A 21,252-nucleotide genomic window follows, 5' to 3' on the forward strand; every position below is an offset into this window, starting at 1 on the left:
GTATAATGTACTACTACGGAGAGTCAATCTGGGATCTAAACATCTCTTGGACTATTTTGGGGATATAAGATAACCAAGCATGGCCTGAGACTCAGTTATGCTTTACTGATGTTTCTACCATTACTTTCTGCCCCTCTACCTAAGCACCAGGCAGACTTACAAAGTGCAGAGAGTGAGTTTGCTGCCTGCCCTAACTTCTCTGTCCAGCTTTCCATTTGACATTGGAATATCTCATTTCTTTTGGGTAAATGGAAAAATCCATCATTGCCATCCTAAAAACCCATTCTGTATAAGTCCCTCTCAAACATCAAGGAAACTTCTTTGATTTTAATACTTCTTTAAGTCTCTCAAAGGCTACAAGAAGGACATTTTGCTAAAGAACTAAAGAGCATCAAAAGCGATCAGAAGAATTTCCTTTGTGGTTGCCATTGCAGATTCCTTAAGTCCTCATCACTGCACTTGGAGCATCCCCTTAGTTTTCAAATGCTCCTTTTGAGCACTGATAATTTGCCAAGACATATCTAAGAGCCGAAGGAAAAGGAGATGGAAAATATAGTATTGGTGATATGGTTTATGTCTCTGAGTACTGAAGAAAATTCTAAAATCCAGTCTGCATTTAGTTAGTAATATTGTACTCACACCTCATGTTTTCCAATATTATCATCACAAGACTGAGCATATTGACAGTCCAATAACCCGGCAAATAAGACTTCCAGTTTGGTCTGCCGTGCCATAAACACTCTGGCCATAAAATAGAATATTGACAATCAGTCAAAAGAATCCATTTTTTGTATTTCTTTTAACTCTCAGGCTGTGTTTGGCACTTTACTTTGTCAAGAAAAGTTACTCTTAGTAAAGTGAGCATCTGAGGGCTTTCAAGCCCAAGAGAAATCACTTTCACTCACTGCTAACTCTATGACCTTGGGCCTATCACCTATCATCTCTGAGAATCAATATCCTCAGTTGGACCTATCACCTATCATCTCTGAGAATCAGTGTCCTCAGGTGACAAATGAAAATGTTCATGTATTCACAAAGTTTTTTATAAGAATTAAATGAAATAAATAAATAAGAAAATAGCTGTAGCAAGAACACAGTAAATCTTACTTCACTTTCCGCAGAACAGTTCCCTATTTTTAAGATTTAACCATCATTCATTCATGTATTGTTTTTCATTCACTCATTCATTGAATTTTTATTGAACTTCTATTCTTGCCAAATTCAAGGCTAATCTCTCAGTATACAAATAACAGTCAGTGTATCAAAGGTCATTTGGTATAGTCTGGGAATTGGATAAGTAAACCAGGGTTTGCAAATTAGCAAACAGATTAGGAGACTTTTTTTTTCTTTCTTTTTTATGTCTATGCACACTGTTTTGGTTTCTTTCTTTCTTTTTTTTTTTTTAACATTTTACATGTGAATACCTTATGAAGGACACTTGATCACCAATTAGCCAAAAGCCCTCTGTTTTCTATGCTTTACATCCTGTTTCTTTTACTTTTTTTAGACCCTAATGAGGTTTTTGTGTGTGACCTGGATGTAAACAAATATTATGACAGAGTAGAAACAGTATTAATGGACACCGGTTCAACTTGTTAGAAGAATATCAGGATAATGTTGCTAACTTTAGAGTAAATAAAGTTATGTGAATGGTCCCAAATGTACCCTACTGATGGGATTTACCTTGACTTCCTGACATCTAGATACAAATTCTACAAGAGAAAAAAGCAATCATGTTCCACCATCTCTGTGAGAAACATCTGCCTCTAGTATACAGATACAAGAAAACTTGGCGTGAAATCAAATTTTCAAGATGAATAATTCAAATGTAGTATATTTTGAATGATTTTAACTAGAAAATTCATTAACTGGAAAAGAATTTTAAAACCATTCTAATAAGGGCATTTCAACCATCCAGCAGCTTTTGTTTACATTTTAATTTCATTTTCTTTCATCTGTCATGTATCTTATTTGAACTGCATAGTGATTTTTTTTTTTTAAGTTAAAAAAGGACAGAGTTTGCCGAGGTATGGGCAGAGTCTGAATAGGAATCTGAATGCAAGATGGAAATTCATGCTAGTTCTGTGTGCCAGTGAGATGGGTTGTCTATTCTGGCATAAATGTCAATGAGGCCAAATCTGGGTCTGGCAGCTGGCTAACACATCCAGGACAGTGACAGCAATACCACAAATTGCATTTTAGTAGTTCCCTGTTCTCATTGGAAAAGTACTTGGTAAGCAGATGTCCTCTGCATTTCCATATTTGCCAGACCATCTCCCTGACTAGTTTTGCCAGCCTCTCTATGTACACTTTTGCTCATCCTCACATATGAGAATACATGATAGTTGGAGAAAAGGGACGAATGGCTAAATACATTATATGAAAATTTTTATGGCATATTAACACAAGATTTTGCTATATGTATTTCCTTTTCCTTTAAAAGTTAGATAGGCCTTTCTAGACTTATATATCTGAGAAATGGCTACAGTTATGAGGTCAGGAATTCAACTCTGCATCTCTTATGCCTTTTCTTCTTCAATGCATTAAATAGTGTAGATATTCAATATGTTGGTGGTTTATAAGTAAGTTGATAAATGATCAATGTGAAATTAACATTGGAAAAAAACAGTCAGTAACCTTACATTTTTAATAATAGCTGCACCCATGACTATCTTAATGACCTGAGAGAAGCTACTAAATACCCAGATTTTTCACTTAAAAAATAGGGAATGAAATAGCAAAAGCAGGGATCATAACATCTACTCTATTCACCATACCAGGCTGTTGTGAAGATAGACTCAAACAATTGGTAGAAAAGCACAATTACACTAATAAGAGTATAGAAATGTCATGTGAACTAATAATCTTAGCCATTATTGACAAAAAATGAATTCTTGTCAGACTGTGACAAAAAACATGCAGGAGACTATCCCCTTTCATTGGGGCAATACCATAGGCATGACATTTATGCAAGAACTTACCCAGTGATTTGTGCTCTAGGGGTAGAACATATCTTAGCACTTCAATATATGTTTTCTTATGTTTTAAAAGTTGAAAGCTCTTCAAAAAATAGAAAGGGGAGGAAAACTTTCAAACTCATTCTATTTGTCCAGCATTATCTTGATCCCAAAGCCAGACAAAGACCCCACCAAAAAGTAGAATTGCAGACCAATATCCCTGATGAATATGGATGCAAAAAATCTCACCAAGATACTAGCCAATAGGATCCAACAGTTCATTAAAAGGATTATTCACCATGAACAAGTGGGATTTATTCTGGATTGCAAGGAATAAACATGATACACCTGAAAATCAATATGATACAACACATTAAAAAAAGGGCAAATCAATATGATACACCACATGAAAAAGAAAAAAAAGCAAGAACCATATTATCCTCTCAATAGATGCAAAAAAGCATTTGACAAAATACAGCATCCTTTCTTGATTAAAACTCTCTGCAGTGTAGGGGATAGAGGAAACATACCTCAATATCGCAAAAGCCCAATATATGAAAAGCCCAAAGCAAATGTCATTCTCTTTTTCCCCTAAGGTCAGGATGTCCACTCTTACCACTGTTGATCAACATAGTACTAGAAGTCCTAGCCTCAGCAATCAGACAACAAAAAGAAATAAAAGGCATTCAAATCAGCAGGAAAGAAGTCAAAATTTCCTTCTTCACAGATGACACAATACTTGATGTGGAAAACCCAGAAGACTCCACTCTGAAATTGCTAGAACTCATACAGGAATTCAGGAAAGTGGCAGGATATAAAATCAATGCACAGAAATCAGTGGCATTTCTATACACTGAGATGGAAGAAAGAGAGATTAAGGAATTGATCCCATGTAAAAACTGCACCAAAACCCAAAGATAGCTAGGAATAAACCTAACCGAAGAGGTAAAGGATCTGTACTCTGAAAACTATGGAACACTTATGAAAGAAATTGAGGACAGAAATTGAGGAAGACGCAAGGAAATGGAAAAACATTCCATGCTTATGGGTTAGAAGAACAAATACTGTTAAAATATCTATGCTACCCAGAGCAATGTATACATTCAATGCAATTCCTTTCAAAACATCACCAACGTTTTTCATAGAGCTGGAAAAAATAATCCTAAAATTTGTATGGAACCAGAGAGGAACCCAAATAGCCAGAGGAATGTTGAAAAAGAAAACCAAGACTGGTGGCATCACAATTCTGGACTTCATATTACAAAGCTGTAATCATCAAGATAGTATGGTACAGGCACAAAAACAGACCCATAGATCAATGGAACAGAATAAAGAACCTAGAAATGGACCTTCAACCCTGTGGCCAACTAATCTTCAACAGAACAGGATAGAATATCCAATGGAATAAAGACAATCTCTTCAAAAAATGGTGTTGGGAGAATTGGACAGCCATATGCAGAAAAATGAAACTGGACCATTTTCTTACACCATACACAAAAATAAATTTAAAATGGATGAAAGACCTAAATGTGAGACAGGAATACATCAAAATCCTAGAGGAGAACACAGGCAGCAATCTCTGTGACCTTGGCCACAGTAACTTCTTGCTAGAAACATCTCTAAAGGCAAGGGAAACAAGAGTAAAAATTAACTATTGGGACTTCATCAAGATAAAAAGCTTTTGTACAGCAAAGGAAACAGTCAACAAAACCAAAAGACAACTGGCAGAATGGGAGAAGATATTTGGAAATGTCTTATCACATAAAGGGCTAGGATCCAAGGTCTATTAAGAACTTACCAAACTCAACACCCAAAAAAACCCCAAATAATCCAGTCAAAAAATGGGCAGAAGACATGAACAGACATTTCTCCAAAGGCATACAAATGACCAACAGACGCATGAAAAAATGTTCGACATCACTTGGTACCAGGGTAACACAAATCAAAATCACAATGAGACACCACCTCATACCAGTCAGAACAGCTAAAATTAACAAGTCAGGAAACAATACATTTTGGTGAGGATGTGAAGAAAATTCCCACACTGCTGGTGGGAATGCAAGCTGGTATAGCCACTCTGGAAAGCAGTAAGTAGGTTCCTCAAAATTAAAAAAAGAGCTACCTTATGACCCACCAATTACACTACTAGGTATTTAACCAAATAATACCAAAACAGTGATGTGAAGGGGCATCTGCACCTCAATATTTATAGCAGCAATGTCCACAATAGCCAAACAATGGAAATAGCCCAGATGTCCAGTAACCGATATATGGATAAAGAAGATGTAGTATATAAATACAATGGAATATTACTCAGCCATAAAAAATGAAATTTTACTATTTGCAACAACATGGACAGAACTAGAGGGTATTATGTTAAGTAAAATAAGTCATTCAGAGAAAGACTAGTATCATATGATTGAACTCATATGTGGAATTTAAGAAACAAAACAGAGGATCATAGGGGAAGGTAAAGACAAATAAGATGAAATAAGAGAGGGAGACAAACTGTAAGAGATTCTGAACTATAGGGAACAAACTAAGGGTTGCTGGAGGGGAGGGAGTTGGGTAGATGGAGTAACTGCGTGATGGGCATTAAGGAGGGCATGTGATATGATGAGCACTGGGTGAAGCACTGATCTCTACCTCTGAAGCTAATAATACACTATGTGTTAATTAATTGAATTTAAATAAAAATAAATAAAAACTGAAAGCCCAAATTATTCCTGAGGGATTACCTGTAATAATACACAAATATTACTTATGGCGCAGACCACAGATAGATCAGTAGAGAAGAAAGCTTCATAGGACAAACAGACAAAGTTGATATGCCTCAATCCAGAATTACTCTGAGGATGAAAAAGTGCCTCTGAAAACTTACCCTGGAGCCACATGATGAGCCTGTCCATTCTACTCCCACTGAGGCTAGTTCTCTGGATGTCCCACCTACCTCCCACAAACTCCAGAGCTCCTTCCCCTCCTGTCTCTCTCTCTCTCTCTGTCTCTCTTGTCTCATGCTCATTCTCTCTTTTCTGTCTTTGGTATTTAAGGGTAGAAAAAAAGTGTTGTAAGAGTACAATATTTTGCCTCTTTTCTTCATCTTTGGATCATTATTACGTTATCAGCTAAAATTGCCACACTAGGTGTATCAGTTTCCTAGAGTCATCATAGCAAATGACCACCAACTGGGTGGCTTAAAACAACAAAGATTTATTCTCCTATAGTTCTGGATGACAGAAGTCCAAATCAAGTTGTCAGCAGTGTAGTACTCCTCTGGGGCCGTAGGAAACAATCCCTTCTTTGCCTCTTCCAGCTTCTGGTGGCTCCAGGCATTCTTCAGCTTATGGCTGCTGCGTAACTCCAAACTTTGCCTCTATCTTGCATGTGCCCCACCCTGTTTCATCTGTATTTCTGGCTCTTATTAGGACATTTATTGGATATAGGGCCCATTTGATAATCCAGCACGATTTCATCTCAAAATCCTTAACTTAATTATATCTACAAAGACCATTTTTCTAGAAGTTCATATTCATAGGTTCCAGGGATTAGGATGTGGACATATTTTTTGGAGAGCCACCATTTAGGCTAAAAGGCCATGTAGAGGCCAGCCCTCTACATTGGCCAAAGAACATAAAAGTGGATTGGAATTCCTCGAAGGCAAGATAAACCTGCTAACCCCTTATATTGCATACCATAGATAAAATGCTCTGAGCATATATATGGCAGGAAACTCCTAACCTTCTTGTAATGAATATAGATAATTCTTGCCCCAACCCTTCTGATAATCTTATTTAGGGGATATTGTCAATATTCAGACCATATTAAAAATATTATCTGGGACAATTAGTAAGGTAGAACATTGAGTCTCTATGAGCCCTATTGGCATTAAGCTATTTAAAGAATACAGAGAATTCATTCACTAAAATGAATGCAATTACAGTCCAAGAAACAAGACTGGTTTTCTCTTTTCCAAACTCCATTAAGTCGGCAGCATATTTTAGGAAGTAGGAAGGCTGGAAATATTTACACTCAGGTCGACCAGAGCTCAGATTCCTACTCTGCCACTTACTTATTGTGGGCCCTCAAGGCAAGTTATTTGACCTTCCCAAACCTCAATTTCCTTGCCTGTAAAAGTAATGATAATAAGAGATAATATTTATAGAGTGCACACTATGTGCCAGACACAATTTTGAATGATTTCACACATGTTCATCTTAAATCTTCATAGCAGCATTATGAAGTAGTGGGGTGAACTTCTCACTGCCCACTCGATATCTCTCCTTCCTAGTTCTCCAGTAATAAAGTTTTAAATGGGTTTATGGCCACCCAGACAGGGGCTACATTTCCCAGGCTATTTTGCAGAAATAGATGACCACGTGAATAAGCTCCCTCCAAAGGAACGAGTGCTGAATTGCTATGTGCAAATTCTGCATCACTTCCTTAAAAGATAATTTCTTGCTTTGGATTCTCACCAACATCACATTGACACAATTTCTGCCATGTCAGTACTAAACGTGTTGGTAGAATCACAAGTTGGAATGTGTGTTGTGGATAGAAACGTGGAGCATGATTAGTTAGGATGGTCCACTTCAAAGGATGCCATGAAAAATAAATACATGCACCTATTATTTAAGTCGTATTTTAGAATATCTTTATTCTAATGATATTTAACCTATATCCCAATTAATACAGGTGGTTTAATTATTCTCATTTTAGGGATGAGAAAACTGGAGTCCAAGTAATTATGTAACTTGCCCAATGTTGTACAGCTGACAAGTGGCTTCCAAACCAGTCACATATCAACAGTTATTCTAGCTCTTAACTCATATTCCTAACTTATTGGAAGGCTGCACTAATAAAACCTTGAATGTTAGTAAAGATTAAACAACATTATATAAATAAATCACCTACTTCGCTGTCTTCCTTATCTATACTTCATAGAGGTATTCATTCATTCATCATTCTGTTACAGATATTTTTAAGCAGATCCCTTGGACTGAGCACAAGAAACCATGCCTATTCTCAAGGAAATATTTTGGGGGTATTAGATACGTAACAAATAAATCACAATATATTACGTTACATACAACATGTATCGGGCATTATTATAACATAGAGCAAGTGATTAACTTTAATAGTTGGGAAAAGAATTTTTAAAGGAAGTTTTTCAGATAGATATGAGGCACAAAGATATGAACAACTCATGCAAAATATGGAAGCATGAAACAGCCTGGGTAGATGAGGAAGATATGGAAATAACTCAATAGGGTGTGATGCTTAAAGTGTGTGTGTGTGTGTAGCATGTACATGAATGTGTGTGAGTGTGTGTAGTGAGGAGGGTGAAAAGATAAAGTTGGAGATGCAGAAAGACAAGATTTTGAATGGTTCTTGTATGCCATATTAAGTGATTGGGCCATTACCTTGTAAATGATAAAAACCCAGTGAAGATTTTCAGGTAAAAGAGACATGTTATTAGACTTAAGCCTCGCAGTATATGGGGAACAAATTTGGGAGTTGGCTTAGAGTAGAATGTGCCTAGAGGCAAAGATCTTGGTAGGGAAACTCCCAACAGTTGAGTCAAGAATGATAAGAACCTACTCAACAGCAATAGTAGAAAGGTAGTAAGGCGAAGACGATTTGAAAAATTATTTGGATCTGGAGTTGAAAAATACATAAATGAATTGGATGTAGAGGATTCAAGTGAGAATGGAGTATGACTCAGAGTCCTGACTTAGGTGACCAGGTAGATAATGGTGCTAACTTTTAATATAAGGAAAGCAAGAAGAAAGGCTTGGGCTTATGAGGAGCCCTGAGGTGGAGGAAAGAGTTGAGTAAATAGATTGTAGGGATAATTAAAGCCACAGCAATGAATGGCAGAGGGTGTCTGGTTGAATGACAAAGGACTAAAGAAAGAAAACTTGTCAGGATGCGTTAGGAACAAACAAGAGGAGATTGTGGAGAAGACAGCAAGTTCCTGAAAGAAATCTAAAGACAATATACATCAAGGGTTCAAAGCTCAGAGTCTCCAAGTAGGTCAAGGAAGTTGTCAACAGCATTTAAGTTTACAGAGAGTCCAAAAAAGATAAAAACTGAGAAATACTTTTAAATCAAATATTTATTAAGTATTCAATATAAATCAGAATGTCAAGTAACAACATTTTGGTGAAACTTGTTGAAGAAGTGAACTTTGTTTAACCTGGTAAAAGCCAGATTGCTTTATATTCTAAGATCCTACCAGTGGAAAAACATGTTTGCTCATAGTCTGTGTCCTTAGTCATGAGATAGAAAATAAATCTTGACAGGTGGCTAAAACTACATCAACTCCTAAACTAATTCACACTATTGTATTTTTACTCTCCAATTCATTGGATTAGCAGCATTATCCTGTCCATGCATCAAGTTAAGAGCACTATCGCATCCATCAGGGCAATACTACCTGATTCTTATTTTCATAGTGACAAACTTAAAAAAAATTGCAAACTTGGTGTTGAAAGTTAATGTTGAATCAATTCAGTTTTTTTTTTTTTTTTTTTTTTTTTTTTTTTTTTTTTGCATTCAAGACAATTTCATGAGTTAACATCTGTTTGGGAAAAGATAACAGATCATCTGAGTACATGATTTCATTTTATACATAACATCCATCATTTTATATCTCCTCCATTCAAGTAGATAAATACCTAACATGTTTGCTAGGCAAAAGAGTGGAAGGTACATATAGTTGTGTGTAAAACAATCTTTTCCACCATCAACGTGCTCTGGTGTTCTTATTAATGATACGATGTGTGGGTGTGCACATGATATGAGTATATATGTGGGTGTGCACACTTACATATGCTATAAACATTTCTTGTAGTATGATCTGATTATGCCTCATAATGACTACTGCCAGCAGGATGCTTCATCTGTAATAGGAACTGAGTTATCCACTGAGGATCCAATCTGAAAGTGACTCTTCTCACCCAAGCAAAGGGAGTATACCCTGCCCTTTCAGTGGGCAGTAGAAAAAGTGCTGACCAAGACAAAATACACGAAGATCCTATGAAATACAGAAAAGTCATTCTTTGAATAATAATGATGGTCATTTGCCAGAATATATAAAAAAGAAAAAGGAGAGCCTATGAAGATATCAATTTACAGTAATGCCACTAAAACAAACTTTCAGCAATACATGCCAAATTCAAATCAGTTAGATATAATTATTTTATTTAATAAATATTTGTTGAGCACCTATTATTGAGAAGGTGCCTATCTATTGGTGAAATATATTAAGATGTCCATCTTAATGAAGATTATATTAGTTATCTATCGAATTAGCAAAGACATTTGATAGCTAATGCTTGTGTGTGTGAATGAAAATCACTATTAATTACTAAGCTAAAAAACATTAAGGAGCAGGCTATTCTGTATAGTGTGAGGGGTTTTTTTATATTTTTGTTGTGAAATATAAACCACATACTAAAAGATAAACAAAACATAAATGAAGAGTTTAGCAAATTTCTAAATTGAATGCCCACACCATCATCAACTGAGCATTACCTGCATCACAGAACCAACAAACTCAACTCCCTCTCTTTCTATTGAGGTAAACACCATCTTGAATTGCACATCAATTACTTCCCTGCTTTTCATGATGACTTATGAAACAATATACCCCAAACAATATAGTTTAATTTTGTCTATTTTTGAGTTTTACATGAATCTAATCATACTGTAAATATTCTTTTGTGCCTAACTTCTTTTGCATTATATTTGTAAGATTTGTTTATATTCCTTCATATTCATAGCTGAAATACATTGTGTAAAAAAAAGCCATAATTATAGTATCTATGCTACTGGTAAAGGGCATTTGGTTTGTTTCCTCATTGGAGGCTATTACAAACAATGCTGTCATGCACAATTTATGTATTGATCATGTTGCATATGTGCATGCTTATCAAATTTGCAAAGTCTTAGAAATGTTTTTTTCAAAGTTGTTTGATAAATTTTTTCTCCCACCAGCCATGTATGAAGATACCTATTATATAATATGTAGTGTGACTACACACACATGAATCACTAGGGATTGCATCAAGTTTATACATGAATTTGTTGATATCTCATTTTTGTTTTATATTTACACTGGATGGGAGTATTTTTATTTCTATTATTGAAATGAACTTGAAAGGAAGAAAAGAAAATCACAAGCATTTAACCACGACATGAAGAAAGAGGCAAGTTTTGTTGAAGGAACTGGAGAAGTTGAGACAAATGAAGCATATGAGAGCTGCTAATGGAGGAGAGAATAAAGGAAAAGGATGAAAGAACCACAGCAAATATGAAGATGAAAGTTCAAAGTGAACAGAGAGGGAGAAGAAGGAAGAATCAAAACTCTTCCCCACGCACATATAATGCATGTGGGAGAGAACCATTAATCATGGAAGCATGAAGCATCAGAGCATCTTGGCTTTTGACTCCACTATATATTGGCTATTACACAGCACACTAAACGTTCTAACCTACCTTGTAGTTATTCACAGTCTGAGAAAAGGAGAAATGCAACAAATCTTTAGGTTACTCAAAGTAGTTAGTTCTATGTGCTCATATCATAAGTTCCAATTGATAACCAAAGCCTTATTTTTTGTATAAGACTGAAATTTTATTATTATGATTGTCTCAATGGACAATTACTTGTTTCATGGCTCTTACAACATATTAACATTTTGGATCATTCAAAAATATTTAACAGGGCAGCCCAGGTGGCTCAGCAGTTTAGCACTGCCTTCAGCCTGATCCTGGAGACCTGGGATTGAGTCCCACGTCAGGCTCCCTGCATGGAGCCTGCTTCTCCCTCTGCCTGTGTCTCTGCCTCTCTGGCTCTCTCTCTCTCTCCCTGTCTCTAATAAATAAAATATTAAAAAAAAAAAAATATTTAACAGAGCTGTAGAGATGTAGTTGACATTATAAACTGCACAAATTTAAAGTGTAAAACTTGACAAGTTTTGACATAGGTACATGCTAATGAAACCATCAACACAATCAAGACAAAGTGCACGTTTCCTCATTGGCCCTTAAAATCCTTCCCTTTTGGCCCTTCTTGCCCCTTCCTCATCCTCAGATAGCAGGTTATTTATAGTAACCATTTCTGTTACTATAGATTACTTGGCATTTTCTAAAATTTTATATCAGTATGATCCTACAGCATGTGCTCTATTTGTTTGCTATTTTCATTCAGTATAATTAATGCTCCATCCTTGTTGTCCAATATCAATACTTCATTCCTTTTTATTGACTAGTTCTCCTGTATTGTATAGATATACCACAATTCTTTTATGCATTCACCTCTTGATAGATGTTTAAGTTTACAATTTGCATCTAGTCAAATGAAACTGGTAGGAACATTCGTGTACCAGTGTAGGTTTTCTTTTCTCATGGATAAATACCTAGAAGTGGAATAGCTGTGTTAGATGATAGGTGCATATTTAACTTTTTAAGAAAGTTCCAAGGTGTTTTCCAAAATAATTGTACCATTTTTGCATTCCTATCAAGTGTATAAGAGTCATCCCACATCCTCACTAACATCTGCTATGACCCATTTTTTCAATTTTAGGCATTTTGACAAATGTATGGGCATCTGGTCTTACTTGCATTTGTCTAATGAGCAATGATGTCAAGCATATTTTTATACCTTTATATATGTCTGTATAGGCGAAATGTCTGTTCAAATTGTCTATTTTTTATTAGGCTATTTGGGTTTTTTTTGGTAATTTTTGAGAGATATTTATATATTCTGGATGTAAGTTCATTGTTAGATATGTGATTTATGAATATGCTCTTTCAGTATGTAATTTCTCTTTCATTAACATAACAGTGTCTTTTGAAGCTTAGAAATTCTTAGTTTTGATGAAGTCTAATTTTTTTTGATGGATCATGTTTTTGATATTGTATCTAAGAAATCTTTCCCTAACCCAAAGTAACTCTTTCTTTTACATTGTCTTCTGAAAGTTTTATAGGTTTAAGTTTCACATCTATGCCTGTGATCCATTTTGAGTTAATTTCTGTATATGGTTCAAGATATCAATCAAAGGTTTGTTTTATTTAGTTATTTTTATATATGGGTATCCAATTATTCAGTACCATTTGTTGAAAACACTATCCCTTTTTCACTAAATTTCCTTTGTAACTTTGATGAACACCAATAAAGCATATATAATATATAAAAATATATAATTAATGTTAATTAATTACATTATTTATTACATAACAAATTATAATATTAATATTATTTGATAATTAATACAATTTCATATATTATATATGCTTTATTGATTTATATATATAGAATATAAAGCATATATACAATTTTAATTCTGGACCCTAAATTCTGTTCCATTAATTTATTTATCCATGTTGACACCAAATTTGCATTGTATTGATGATTTTATATATATATATAATACTCGATTCCAATATTACATCTTGGAAAGTCATGTACTATAAGTTTTCCAAATTTATTTTTCGTTTTCAAGATTGTATTATTTCACTATTCTAGATCATTACATTTTCATGTGATTTTTAGAATCAGCTTATCAATATCTACCAAAAAATGCTTATTATTATTTTGACTGAGAATGTATTAGATGTATAGATCAATTTGGAAACTGACATCTTAATGATAATGTCTTCTGGTCCATGAACATGGCATGTCTATTGACTTCAGGCTTTCTTAATTTCTTGCAGTGAGTTTTCAAAGTTTTCAGCATACAAGTGTTGAACATTTTTGTTGAACTTATTTCCACGTATTTAATATTTTGTTGTTATTGTAATGGTAATTTTTAATTTCCATATCCAATTTGTTGTCATAGAAATGTAGTTGATTATTCATAATGGTATTGTATCCTGCAACATTGATAAACTCACTATTAATTCTCATAATGAGTTTGCATATTGCATTAAATTTAATACATAGGTGATCATGCTATCTTGCAAATGAGACCGTTTCTTTCTTTCCCATTTGGGTGCCTTTTATTTTTCTTCTTCTTCACCTTCTTCCTCTGTTATTCCACTGGCTAGAGCTGCAATATAATGTTGAATAGATGTGATGAAATCAGGCATCGTTTGCTCCTGATTCTAGATGGAAAGCATTCAGTTTTACTACTGAAAAGGATGTTACTTAGAGGTATGTGTTACAGATTTTTATCAGGTTGAAGAATGTCACTTCCATTCCTAGTTTTCTGTGCTTTATTTTATTTTCTTTTCTTCAGTAATGGAACTTGGATTTTGTCACATACATCTTGTAGATCTACTGACATCTCACCTGAAAGCTGTTATACTCATGGTTATACTTCATTAGAAAGAAAGGATGCATATTAAAATCAGCCAAGGGAAGAGACACAGGGTAGAGTCCAGAGAAGTTTCATGGATCTTCCAGTTGTTGTCTAGCAGTGCAATAATGGAAGATACTACTCTCCCAGCAACAATTGCTCACTATGGGAGCTCTCCCCAGCCTTGGTGTCCAGACTCTTTATTGGAGCTCTGTCACAATTTCCCAAATGGCTGACCTTAGTCTCCAGTCTCTCCAGAGATTGAACCAATAGCACATAATCAGAAGCCTCCACTGTAAATCATATTGTCAGATTGTTTGGCATGACCCAAAGCCCCCAGGTAAGCAAAGGCATTATTATCAGGTAGGACTTAAATATTATTACCAAGGAGTCAAGGATAAAGGCTAAACCTTTCTTTGGGCAAGGGTAAATTCTTTTCTACTCAACTGTGTTATATTATACTCTTTTATATTTCTAAATTTGATTGTTAAATCATTGTTAACCATCTTTGTATTTATGATAATGAGTGTTACTTGTCTATATTTTTCTTTTCTTATAATATCTTTGCCTAATTTGGATATCTGAGTAATATCCCTTGCCTCATAAAATGAATTAAGTATAGTAGTTTGTGTTTTTCAAAGAATTCATCTATTTCATCTAAGTTGTTGAATGTATTGCATAAAGGTTTTTTTAAATAATAATATTTCTTATCCTTTTTAATGGTATAGTAACTTTACCTCTCTCATTCCTAATACTGGTAAGTTGTGTTTTTGGTCTCTTTTTCCTAATCAGTTTGGCTAGAAATTTTACCAATTCTATTGATGTTCTCAGAGAAACTACTTTTGGTTTCACTGAGTTGCCTTATTATTATTTTTTTCTGTTTTCTATTTCAGTGATATTTTCCCTGATAGTTATTACTTCCTTTCTTTTCCTTACTTTGTATCTAATTTTTTAATTGTTCCAGTTCCTTAAGGTAGAAAATGAGGCCACTGGTTTGATACTTTCTTAATTTCAAAAATAAGAATTTAGTACTGTAAATTTCTATTACTTCCTTCACTGAATCCCACATATTTTGAAATGTCTTGTTTTTATTTTTGTTTAGTTCACTTACCTTCTAATTTCACTTTTGATCTCTTATTTGACCTATGGGTTATTTAAAAATGTGTTATTTGTTTCAAAATATTTGAGGATTATTCAGAGATCCTTTATTATTATTTCTGACTTAATTCTATTGTGATTAAAGAGTATATTTTGTATAAGTAGCATAGTTTTACACTTACTGAGACTCTTTTTGTGGTCTAGAATATGGTCTGTCATTAAATATTTGATATACACTTGCAGAGAATGTCTATTATGTGATTTTGAGGGTGAAGTGATCCATAAATATCAAATATATCATGATGGTTGAGAGTTTTGTTAACATCCATACTCATACTGACTTTTTTGGTTTATGCTATTACTAATTGGGAAAATCTTTTTGAAACCTTGAACTATAATCATAGATTTATCTACTTCCCTTTAAAGTTTTGTTAGTTTTTGTTTTATATATTTTGAAGCTTTGCTATTAGTTGCATAAACATCTAAGATTTTTATGTTCTTGATTAATTATGTTCTCTCTCCCGGTTATGTTGTCTCTCTTGGTTTTTAAAATTAATGCTAACATAGTCTATTTCTACCCTATTCTTTTACCATAGAATTACTGTCTTTCCATTTAAAGTGCTAGTCATGTAGTAGCCGGTATTGAGCCTTGATTATCCTATTTGACCATCTCTACTTTTAATTTAGGTATGTAGACCATTTATATTTAATGTGATTATCAGCATAGATGTGTTAAAATATATCAACTTGTTATCTATTTTCTTTTGGTCCTACCTGTTCTTTGTTAATTTTTAAAAAGTCTGACTACTTTTATATTAATTATGATTCTATTTCATCTGCGGCTTATTGTTTTAGTTTGTTATTTTAGTGTTTGCTTCAGGATTTATAATTTTCATCATTAACTTATCAGGGTTTATCTTTAAGTAATATTATACCACTTCTCCTTTTGTATTAGGATCTTTTATATTCATTTCTCCTCTCCTGCATTTTATGTTATTTGTCATAAATTTTACTTTTACAACTATTGTAAACCTTATATATAATACATTATTATTTTCTTTTCAACCATTAATTATCTTTTACATAAATTTAAATAACAAAAAAAGTTATATATATTTACCTGCATAGTCATCATTTATGTATTCTTCCTCATAGATTCAGATTTCTGCCTGATACCACTTTTCTTCTGCATGAAGAACTTCCTTTAGCATCTTTTTATAATTCAGGTCTGTTAAAAACAAATTCTTTCAGCTTTGGTATGTTTTAGAAAGTCCTTCCCCAGAATTTTCTGATCAATATTCATCTGAAGACCTAAGAGGGGCCCTTTACAGATCTCTGGAGATCACTCTGTGAAACTCTTTTCTACTTTGTACTCTGTCCTGCACACTCTAGACATATCAGCCTTTCTATACACTCACCTATGTCCATCACTCTAGTAGCTTATCCACTAACCCATCTACCTATCATTCATCCATCCAATGACTACTCATCCCACAAACATATAATAAGAGTTCAATGGTTGTCAAGTCTTGGTGTACAATACATAGGTAACAAGTGCATAGGACAATTCACATTTTTGTGAATTTTTAACAAAAATGATGCATATTTTTTTAAAAAACAATAAACATGACAAGATGATGATGATGATGATGTCATCTATATAGAGCACTGGAAAGAGTTGTACATGTAATATGTTTCAGCATTGATTTTGGTATATGAGAGAATCACCACATTGCAGTGGGGTGCAGCAGTGTAGAGCACAAAAAATTCTCTACCCTTCAACTTTTTGTATACTTTGTATACAGAAAACACAGACCTTGAGTGAGATTACTATGGATACCACTCATAGATAATCTTTGCATCTCCAGTATTTAGCACAGTGATAGATGTACACTTAATTTTCAGGGAACATTTATGGAACTGTGTATGATAAAAATTTGAACTGTAAAAAGATATATCAGGATCTTATATTAGAAAACTCATGGTCTATGCAAGGAAGACCAAACTGATCACAGAGTTACAATACAATGAGTTTCATGCTCATGGTAATATATATAAGTAATAAGGAAGCAGAGTACAACTACACAGGACAGAGAAGTTCCATGCCTAAAAGCTTTAGAGAAACCTCCTTAGGGACAGTGTTAATGGAAATGGTCCAGTGATGGGAGTGAAGGACATAACAGGTTGGAAGGACTGACTGTAAGTATAGACAGTGATGCCAAAGTCAGACAAATATATGGCAGAAAGGAGTAAATTTTTAAGGGAACTGGAGGTGTGGATCCAGGAAATAAGGTTGAATAAGAAATCTGAGCCAAATTGAGAAAGCTTTTTTTTCCTCTCAAATTGAGAAATCTTATATGCCATGCTGAGAATCTTGGACTTTGTCCTTGTTCAGTGTGTCAAGCAGAGACATGGCATGATTTAATTTGCATTTCAGATAGATAAAGCTGGTGCCAGTATGGAAAATGGATGTGAAGGGAAAGAAATTATTTAGGAGGCAGTTCCTTTTTTTTCTTTTTCTTTTTTTAAGATTTTTATTTATTAATCGAGAGAGAGGGAGAGAGAGAGACAGGCAGAGGGAGAAGCAAGCTCCATGCAGGAAGCCAGATGTGGGACTCAATCTGGGGACCCTGAGATCACTCCCTGAGCAAAGGCAGATGCTCAATGGCTGAGCCACCTAGGTGTCCCATAGGAGGCAGTTCCAATGCAATATGTTACTTGTGCTAAGGAGTGATAGGGGAATGGAGAGGGAAAGGCAGATTCAGAGATATTTTGGAAATAGTGCAATCTCCTCAAAGGAGAGGGGGAATTATTGACAAGTCTTCTAGTTTGGGCAGTGAACCGAATGGGGAATTAAATTGGGGATCCATACTCATTTCCAATATCAAGTCCTTAAGATCACTTTGTAGGCACGAAGACAGCATTCAACTGATCCATTTTTTTTTTTAAAGATTTTATTTATTTATTCATGAGAGGCACAGAGACAGAGAGAGAGGCAGAGACACAGGCAGAGGGAGAAGCAGGCTCCATGCTGGGAACCCTACTTGTGACTCAATCCCGGGACTCCAGGATCACACGCTGGGCCGAAGGTGGCGCTAAACCACTGGGCCACTCGGGCTGCCCCAACTGATCCAATTTGAGGCAGTCTGCTTTCCTTTCCTTCCTGAAGCTTCCACTACTCACCACCACATACCCTCAAAACTGACTAGGAAGCAAGACCTAGTCTCCCAAGTTCTCTTTACTACACTCAGGAGAGAAGAGTAAGCATTATTTCACTTTAAGGAATGTACTGCTAACCACTAATTAAAAAATAAAATAAAATTAAAAAAGTGGAGGTAAGTTTCTTTCATTTTGAAAAACTGCAAAGTTCTGAAAATTATTGTTCCTGGTAGTTATTTCATGACTTCTGTCCCAGATGGTGTTTACAAGCCCTCCCGGACTCTTACGGTCTTCCTTTGTCCCAAGGGTGCCATTCACTAAACTTTTTCCCTGACACAACTTGTCTGTGTTATGATGACCCATTTCTCACTTAAGTAAGTTTCCATCCCTTTCTGACAGGCCTCGTTAATGTGATTGGATAGGAAAGTGGGTTGGGAGTTGTCTCTGCATTTGCTCTTGGTTGTCTCAAGTGAGCAATTAGCATCTCAGGCAACCACAACCTAGGAATCCTGCGTCCCAAGGGAACCATAGCCTTTCATCGACACAGTGGGAAGAAAAATGAACGAATTGCTGAGAAGAATGAGAAAGGAGAAGAAAAGTCATTCTTTGGTAATTTTTGATTCTGTAAGCGTTGTAACAATTAGCAAATGTTTTTGATAGACAGCTAGAAATAGGGGTTATTACTGAAATTGCTTCTCTAATGGTGTGAATTTAAATAAGTAATATTGTGAGAACAGCCTCTGATTCTCAATAGCACTCTATTAAGAATAGAGAATATAAAGCTCTCTTAAAATGCATTTTCTTAAGGAAAGTCATCCAGAAGCAACCTGAACTAAACATTTGAAGAAGTGAGTTATAGTCCTAACATGTATCCCAAGCTCATTAGCTCTGGGATATATAATGTTCTAGCATCTTGGTTTCTTAATATCTACAATGAGGAGTTATGCTATGATTTAAACACATGTCCAGTTCTGAAAATCCTGCCACTCTATCTTTTCATTTTCTTCTTGTACTTTATTAAAAGTAAAGTGATAGTATTTAGCAATTACTGCATGGCCACCTGGAATTAAGTTGCACCATACATTTTCTAAGGATACCTTTTTCCTTTTCAGCTCGAGGTTTAACTTCAATTTGATCTCCACATACTCTGCTCTCCTGTTTTTAATTTTGGAGATAACCTCTGTTTCTCTTCTGGAAGCTTAGGACTCTGTGATTTGTGATTATTAACACAGCAGCCAACAGGTGGCACTGCAGGTCTGTGCAACTTAACTCTGCTCCCGGACTTCCCTGCCTGTTTAGGGCAATAGGATATCTGCTCCTCTGTATTTTTTTCAATTCAAAATAAAAAGGGTCCAGTGAAATAGCCTAATAGTTCTCCAATTTGTATAAACCCCAAGTATCAATAATATATGGTAACTGCTTGCAAATGAATCTGACTGTGGTAGAGAAGACATTCCCATGGGAATATACTACCAGAAAAATTTGAGTCTTATGTTGCTTGTGTATATTAAAAGGGAGAAATCTGTGTGCGTGAAAAGGCAGTAGTCCAGCCCAGGAACGTACAGCATGATTCCATGTGTGTCATGATGACAACCAGGAAAGGTCATACAACTAGGTGGGTTTTACCTTTCAGGCAAATTTGCAAGGCTACCATTTTTAATCAAAGAATCCTAGCATTTTGATCTGGTGGTGTCCTCAGTGACAACTGAATCCAAGTGAACTCAGGTTATAGGTGGGGATTCAGAGACCTAGAACCTAGACCTAGACCTAGAACTAGACCTAGAACTCATGTTATAGGTGGGGATTCAGAGACCTAGAAATGTGACCTCCAGGAAACCATGAGTATTTAATAGTGCATCTCAAATGATAACTGAAGTTTGGCCAAAGTCCACACAGTCTCTGGAGAACATCAGATGGTTCTGGGCAATTCCTGGATTTAGGCACATCCCTAAACCTCAATTTTCCCATTCACTGAAATCTGTCTATTTATGTATCTATCTATCGATCGATCGATTGATCAATCGATCTAGCCATCTTTGTAATGTACCTGTCTCATGCATTTCATATTTACTAGGATAGGTTAAGAGCATTGGAAACTTTTTTTGTGGTTGTCAGAATAAGAAATCAGCTTGGTTTATAATTCTGTGAAACAATCTGGCAGACTTCCTCTTATGACATATTCTGTACCTCTTGGACACATTGTACCAAATAAAGAACTTGCCTAGAATTCCTTTATTCAAGATCAATAAACTAACAATGAGCGCAGCTGTTTCTGCCTTTAATCTACGGAGGAGCAGAGAGTGGTGCAGGAGGAGGGTGAGCACACATCTGCTTTTCGTCTCTGTGTCATTAAGAATAGGGCCTCTTGAGGGAACTTCTGGGCTTTTCCTTGCTACTTTGGATCTGGAGCCCTGACTTCCAAAAGAGATCGGTTCTGACCTCCCCTCCACCTCTGACTTTCAGCCTTGCCAACGCCTTTGTCCCTGAAAACAGGGTAGCAAAGATCGTCAGATGAATATGTCTGTTTTCTAAATTTTTCTTGTTCAAAATAGCTTAAGCAGCTGCCCTGGGGATGTTAGGAGCATGGACTGAAGCTCTGGAGTAGTAGTTCCATTAATCCTCCTTCTCCAGTCCGTCCCAGAAAAAAAAATGACTCAGTGAAAAGTTCCTGCAAGATGTAATGTAGAAAGAAATAATATTTCTCTGTTAAGTGCTAATTCATAATGATAATAGCTGAT

This window comes from Vulpes vulpes, chromosome 11, assembly GCF_048418805.1.
Source record: "Vulpes vulpes isolate BD-2025 chromosome 11, VulVul3, whole genome shotgun sequence".
NCBI lineage: Eukaryota > Metazoa > Chordata > Mammalia > Carnivora > Canidae > Vulpes > Vulpes vulpes.